This window comes from Scylla paramamosain, chromosome 22 (genome assembly GCF_035594125.1).
Source record: "Scylla paramamosain isolate STU-SP2022 chromosome 22, ASM3559412v1, whole genome shotgun sequence".
NCBI classification, from domain to species: domain Eukaryota; kingdom Metazoa; phylum Arthropoda; class Malacostraca; order Decapoda; family Portunidae; genus Scylla; species Scylla paramamosain.
In genome coordinates, this window is record NC_087172.1 from 20,119,930 (window position 1) to 20,127,429 (window position 7,500).

A 7,500-nucleotide genomic window follows, 5' to 3' on the forward strand; every position below is an offset into this window, starting at 1 on the left:
TATTGACACTGTCCTCTCTTTGAAGAAGCCGACACACACACACACACACACACACACACACACACACACACACACACACACACACACACACACACACACACACACACCTGCTAGAGTACACTTCCTGGCTGCCTAAACTGTCATGACACACACACACACACACACACACACACACACACACACACACACACACACACACGGAAAGAAGAAAAACACTCGAGCATGAACCTAAAGAAGAGCAAGTAAAGGCTTTATTCTCTTGGTAGTACAGAAATAGACGTATTAACAAACAAAACACCAATAATAAATAAATAAGCCAACATAAGAAAGAGAAAACTGCTAGACAGAGATGTTTAGGTATAAAGTTACAAAATAATAATAATAATAATGATAATAATAATAATAATAATAATAATGATAATAATAATAATAATAATAATAATAATAATAATAATAGCAACAGAAAGACCACCATTACTACCACCACCACTACCACCACCACCACCACCACCACCACCAAACAACCATCACCATTATGATCACCAATACCACAACCACCATCACCAAATCACCACCACCACCATCACAACCACCACCACGACCAACAACAACAAAACAACAACAACAACAAAGAAAACAAATGCACAACAACAACAGTAATACAAACAATAATACCACCACAACCAAGAACAACAACAACAACAACAACAATTTAAACGTATAAAACCACAAAAATCTAAATAACAATAACAATAACAAAAAGACCACCACCACCACCACCACCACCACCACCACCACCACCACCACCACACCACCACCACCACCACCACCACCACCACCACCACCCAAACTCCCACATCACAATAAGCATTCCGGGAAGACACTGGCGGGGAGAATGGAGCGTTACACCTGGCGCGGGGAGGAACAACGGGCAACAGGTGTGAGCCTGCGTCCCCACCTTGCCTCACGCCGCCCTGCTACGTGAATCACCTTACATCTACCGGGAAGGGGTGACTAAGAGAGAGAGAGAGAGAGAGAGAGAGAGAGAGAGAGAGAGAGAGAGAGAGAGAGAGAGAGAGAGAGAGAGAGAGAGAGAGTATATTGTTAGTGTATATGAGAGAGATGTTTGTAATGTGGTGGTGGTGGTGGTGAAGGAGGAATAGGAGGAGGAGGAGGAGGAGGAGGAGGAGGAGGAGGAGGAGGAGGAGGAGGAGGAGGAGGAGGAGGAGGAGGAGGAGGAGGAAGTAGTATGTCTCTGAGAATTTTTAAGGTAACTATTGCTGTAAGTCTCTCTCTCTCTCTCTCTCTCTCTCTCTCTCTCTCTCTCTCTCTCTCTCTCTCTCTCTCTCTCTCTCTCGGAAATAGCACTAAGTGAACAGCAACATGACCTCACTACCTTTCCCTCCCTCCCTTCCTTCCTTCCCTCTCTTCGTTCCCTCCCTCCCTTCCTCCCTTCCCTCCCCTCCCTCACCCGCCCTCACCTCCGCCCACCATCGCCGCCCACGCCCTCAGTGACGCGGGGTGAAAGCCTTATTAGGAATACAGGTGAAGGGGTGATGGGCGGGAGGTGTCGCGATGAAGGGAAGGGAAGGGAAAGGAAGGGAAGAGAAGGGAAGGGAAGGGAGGAGATGGAAAAGAAAAGAGAAGAAAGGAAGGGAAATAAGAAGGAAAAGAGGAAGCAAGGGAAGGGAAAGGAAGGGAAGGGAAGGGAAGGGAAGAGAAGAGAAGAGAAGAGAAGAGAAGAGAAGAGAAGAGAAGAGAAGAGAAGAGAAGGAAAAGGGAAGGAAAGAGAAAGGAAAAGAAAGAGAAGAAGAGAAAAGAGACGAAATGAGGAGGAAAAGATGAAGAAAGGGGAAGACGAGAGGGGAAAAGAGGAAAAGGAAAGAAATAAAAGAGAATGGATATTGAGATGAAGGGAAAATAAATAAGAAAGGAGAGGAAAGGAGAGAAAACGAGAAGCGAGGAGAGAAAAAGGAAAGGAAATGAGAAAAAAAAAAAAAGAGAGAAAGAAAGAAGGAGAGGAAAATTTCAGGGAAGGGAAGATAAGGTGATAAGTTAGATGAGGTGAGGTGAGGTAAGATAAGATAATTTGAAGAAGAGAAAACAGAAGGAAAGAGAAGGTATAAGGAAGGGAAGAGAAACAGGAGAATAAGAAAAAAAAAGAGGGAGGAAATGAAGGGAAGGAAAGGAAGAAGATTGAAGAGATAACGATGATGATGATGATGATGATGATGATGATGATGATGATGATGATGATGATGATGACGATGATGATGGAAAGCGTAAAGTAGTACATATATTTATTTTTCTTCGTTCATCACATCAATTAATAATTCACATCACAAACGTACTCTCTCTCTCTCTCTCTCTCTCTCTCTCTCTCTCTCTCTCTCTCTCTCTCTCTCTCTCTCTCTCTCTCTCTAGCAAGTGCAAGGTCATTAAAAAGCAACTGGCAACTGAGAGAGAGAGAGAGAGAGAGAGAGAGAGAGAGAGAGAGAGAGAGAGAGAGAGAGAGAGAGAGAGAGAGAGAGAGAGAGAGAGAGAGAGAGAGAGAGAGAGAGAATGCAAACAATTTTTCAAAGTATACGTAATTATATCATCATCACCGTCATCATCATCATCATCATCATCATCATCATCATCATCATCATCATCATCATCATCATCATCATTATCATCATCACTGTCATCATCATCATCATTTAGTGTTATTAGTGTTATATAAAACAGGACAAAGACAATGAGGGAGGAAAAAGGTGAATAAAAATGAAAAACAAAAAAAATCAAAACACGGGAAACAAGACAACAACAACAAAACAAACAACAAAACAAGAAAAAGAATGCTAAAAGAAAGAAAAGCAACAAAACGAAATAAACAAACAAAAGCAAACAAACAAAAGTCAAGGAAGGGAAAGTTATGTGAATGTTCGTTCGTTCGTATATACACACCAAGTTCCGGCACACACACACACACACACACACACACACACACACACACACACACACACACACACTTCAAACAGAATACAAGATCAACTTTTTTCCTTTATTTTTTTTTTCTGACCAGTGTCTCTCCAACATTCTAAGGTGACCACGTGACCTCTTGACCTCTCCCAAGCCAGGTCACTCCCGCAAAGATCATTCCCACGCAGCGGTCGCCACTCACCTGGCCTGACCTTGAAAGACACGCAGGTGAGGCAAGAGTAAAAACAAGGACTGATTTTAGTTAGGGTGACACGATTTGAGGGTGCTTTCTCTCCTTTTCTCTCTCTCTCTCTCTCTCTCTCTCTCTCTCTCTCTCTCTCTCTCTCTCTCTCTCTCTCTCTCTCTCTCTCTCTCTCTCTCTCTCTCTCTCTCTCATTAGATATCTTCCATTTATTTTTCATTTATCTCTTTCATCATCCTTATCTTCCTCCACGAATTACTCTTCTTCCTTCTCCTCCTCCTCCTCCTCTTGCACTTCCTCTCTCAGATATTCTCCTCCTCCTCCTCCTCTTGCACTTCCTCTCTCAGGTATTCTCCTCCTCCTCCTCCTTGATAATCTTTCCTCTCTTCCTCTTGCACTTTCTCTGTTAGCTATTCTTCTCCTCCACCTCTTCTATCAACACCTCCTCTTCTCCACCTCATCTTCCTGTACCTACTCTATCATCTCCTCTTCCACCCCTTGCCTCCTCCACCACCTCCTCCACCTCCACCTGCAGACAATTAATAAAGGTCACCTCCCCGCGATAAACACAGGAAGGTTAATCAACACCTCGACACATGAAAGAGAAGACAAACCCAACCTAACCAACACTGTACCTTCTATCACACCTCAACCTTACCTGCTGTTGATTGATCTTACCCTTCCCTCCCTCCTCCTCCTCCTCCCCCTCCTCCCTGCCACCACAGAGGACGGACAGTGAGGAGTAACAGAGAGGACGTAACCCTGTAATTATAAGCGCCAGGGATTGATAGAGGCTGTAAATCTGGCTGGCAATTCCGGGTAGCAAATGACCAACTACTGAAGGATGCCGCCCGCTGCTTCTGCCGGACGTGCCACCACTTGGCGTAACTCTCCGGCCTGGTGTGAGGACTCGGTAGTGTGTCTCTGTGTCTGGGTGTCTCTGTGTGTTTGTGTCCGCGCTTCTGTTCTTTTTTTTTTTTTTTTTTGTGGGGTTTTGTGTTTTTTATGGTGTTCGTTTATCTTCCTAGGGTGTTTTATAGATTGTTATGGTGTTCTGTGTGGGTGTTTTGTGTTTTAAGCAGGGTGTTCTACTGCGGTGTTCTGTGCTGGTTCTTAAACGGTGCTCTCGTGTGTTTGGGAATTCAGTTTGTTGCTATTGTGTATCTGTGATTTACGTTTTAGTGTTTTTTTTTCTTTTTCTAGGGTTTATCTATGTTTTAAGGTGTTTTAAGGCGTGGTTTTTATGTCCTATAAGAGTTCTAGGAGTGTTCCGGTGTGTGTGTGTGTGTGTGTGTGTGTGTGTGTGTGTGTGTGTGTGTGTGTGTGTGTGTGTGTGTGTGTGTGTGTGTGTGTGTGTGTGTGTGTGTTTGAGAATTGAGTGGAATTGCTAAACTCGTTTTCTCTCTCTGATTTATCGTTCTGTATTTTCCATTTTTTTTTTTTTTTTTATTTAAGCTTTCTTGTTTGTTTCTGGGACACTATGAAAATTGTCTGGTGTCTGAGAGAAGTCCTAAGGGTGCCATAAGGGTGGTCTAGGATGTAGTGGGCTTAGGCCAGCCACAGGGGAGAGGGAGGGAGAGGGGGAGGTAGTACCGGGAGAGGATGAGTTGAGATACCGGACCTGCCTTCACTACTACCTCCTCCTCCTCCTCCTCCTCCTCCAGTACCTCGTTCATTCATTTCCAGCAGGCGCCAGTGAGCGTGGGAACCCATCTCTACCTCTCCCCTCTCCCTCTCTCCTCTCCCTCCCCCCAACCTTTCCCCCCAACCCCCACGCCTGACGCACCGCCGCCGCAGGGTTGTCGGTAATCGTCCTCCTGCCGCCGCATTCCAGTGTTGCAACGCCGCCACGCCACGACGCCGCGACACACGCACGCACGCACACACACACACACACACACACACACACACACACACACACACACACACACACACACACACACACACACACATATATATAGTCTCTTCTAGATTTGACTTACCTTTAGGATTAATGTCAAGTATTTCCCCACCCCCAATGTACATTTTCAGTTTGTTGACTGCCTAAAGAATAAACCGTTTATTATTATTATTATTATTATTATTATTATTATTATTATTATTATTATATATATATATATATATATATATATATATATATATATATATATATATATATATATATATATATATATATATATATATATATATATCGCTACCTCATTGCAAGAGGGTCGTAACTCCAAATTCCTGATTTTTCAGGAGACGCATTTGAAAGTTGCTAAGTCCTATGAATTTGATCATGTTTCACAAAACAACAAAACTTACCATCTTTATTAGGTGAATATGGCTCCTCATTAGTATTAACTAAACAAAAGAACACTTTGTTCCTTTAGATGCATTTTATAGGGATTTTTATTTTTATTTTCTGACTTACGACGCTTTATCAATGAAAATTTAAAATTTTAGGTGTTGTAACTTATTTTAGGTCTTTTTTGACACAAAAAATACTACAAATGTATGATTCCAGTTTATTATAAAACTAAATATTCCTTACAAAAAGAACAGTATTTATCCATTCAGTAACAAAACAAATTGAAATAAATCATAAATGCTGTGTACCTATTCAGAAATATATTATACCATTATATTCTGTTGTTATTCTTCCAACAAAATGCATACCAAGAAAAAAAAAGTAAAAAAAAAAAAAAGTTTTTTTTCTTTCAAATCAATTGGTTCAGCCACATAAAGCAAACAATTTCCTTCAAATTAATGAAATCTTTCAAATAGATAGGTTTAAATTACATGAAGCAAGTATTTCCTTTAAATTTTTGTTACCCTTGGCCGTAACTCAGTTATAAAAAAAAAAAATGAATGATAAGTATTACATCTTTGTGACCAATTAAGCATCAAAATTAGGTAATGTTGTTAAAAAAGTCGAATAGGGACGTGGGATTAAGCCTTTTTCACAGAGTTCTTTAAGATCTTTTTTCTTATTTTCGCTTGGGGGAATTTTCTCTGAGTAACACTGCAAGAGATCTGTGGCAACCTTTGGTTTTCTGATCAATAGAACACGTTTGAATTCATCACTGTATGAATATTTCACTAAGACTGAGGCTGGACATTGCTTTTCAAACTTCATGACTTTGATTTCACTTAATCTTAAATCTTTGACATTGATTGCTCCCATTTGTGTAGTAAGAGACTTCACATTTTTAAAGTCATCATACTGCATTACGCGAACTTGGAACGGCTGGCCTGTTTTCTTTGCAGAGCGAATCGCAGTGACAAGGGTTTCAGGAACGAATATTGGTCCCCCTTTCTTCAGTCTCCTTATTTGTTTTTCAATCAGAGAATGCGCAGAGTCGCCTTCATTCTGTGTGTAGCCTTTTATCAGATATTTATGGGTGATTGACTTAACAGGCAAATTAGTGACAACATACAAATACAATGCAAGCATAAATTTGTTTTTTGTTGCCCAGCACAGTTATCAGAATAGAAAATTATTTCAATGTTGTCTTCTCCTTGATTCTTATCACATAATTCTTTAATATAACTTAGGATGCAAGAGCCTATTTCATTCACTCCTCTATTACCATTTGTTTCATCCCAAAGAAAACAGTCACATTCATTAGTCTTGATATCATAAATTGTGAAATTTAGGACATTAAATTTTGATTTGTAATAGAAGGTGGATACATCACCTTGTGGAAGTTGCAGTACGGCTTGTAGATCATACACAGCAACTATAGCATTTCCTTCAGTTTTATCTTGCTTCTTCTCTTCCCTTGAAAGTACCTTTTCACATTGATGTGTGTCATACTTTTCTTTTAAGTTTTCCTTAGCTTCCCCATCTGCATTATTGAACAACACACACAAGTCACACTGATCTTTCTTAGGAGCAAAGAAAGCGATATTGTACTCATTCTGAAAAATATTGTAGAACATTGAGTAAGTTGCATAGGGCTTCTTCTTATCTTTACATTCTTGGACCATAATCCCTATGAATGTCTGCCAGGCTTCGAGACCCACAAATGTATTCCCTAGCTGTCCGTGCCCTGGGTGTAGTGACTTTCGATTCTAGGAATTCCTTCTATGTGAGCTCTAACTCCTTCTTTGATTTGTGGATCAAGCGTAGGAATGGTTTTTATGTTTTCCTCTGTTATCTACTTCAGACACCAATCCTGCTGCTCTCTTCTGTTTAGTTAATGCTGTCCTAGTAACCCTATCATTTTATGTCAAGAGTATTGAGGAAAAATGTTTTGCAGACTCTTGTTAATGTACCATCAACTGGGATAGGAATACCAAATGTTGTTTCCCCTTGGTCCACGCTGTTCTTTTTTCCCTTATGCATC

General features: G+C 40.9%; 2 long non-coding RNA genes across 2 annotated transcripts in view; both read right to left on the minus strand.

The window, feature by feature from the left end:
* LOC135111871 (uncharacterized) overlaps positions 1-7,500 on the minus strand; it is a 116,503-nt gene that overhangs the window by 37,544 nt on the left and 71,459 nt on the right. The window lies entirely within an intron of this gene.
* LOC135111870 (uncharacterized) lies at positions 5,665-7,132 on the minus strand. The gene is made up of 2 exons (XR_010273935.1): positions 6,850-7,132; positions 5,665-6,521 (listed from the first exon to the last, which is right to left on the minus strand). It is a non-coding gene; the product is annotated as an uncharacterized LOC135111870 (long non-coding RNA).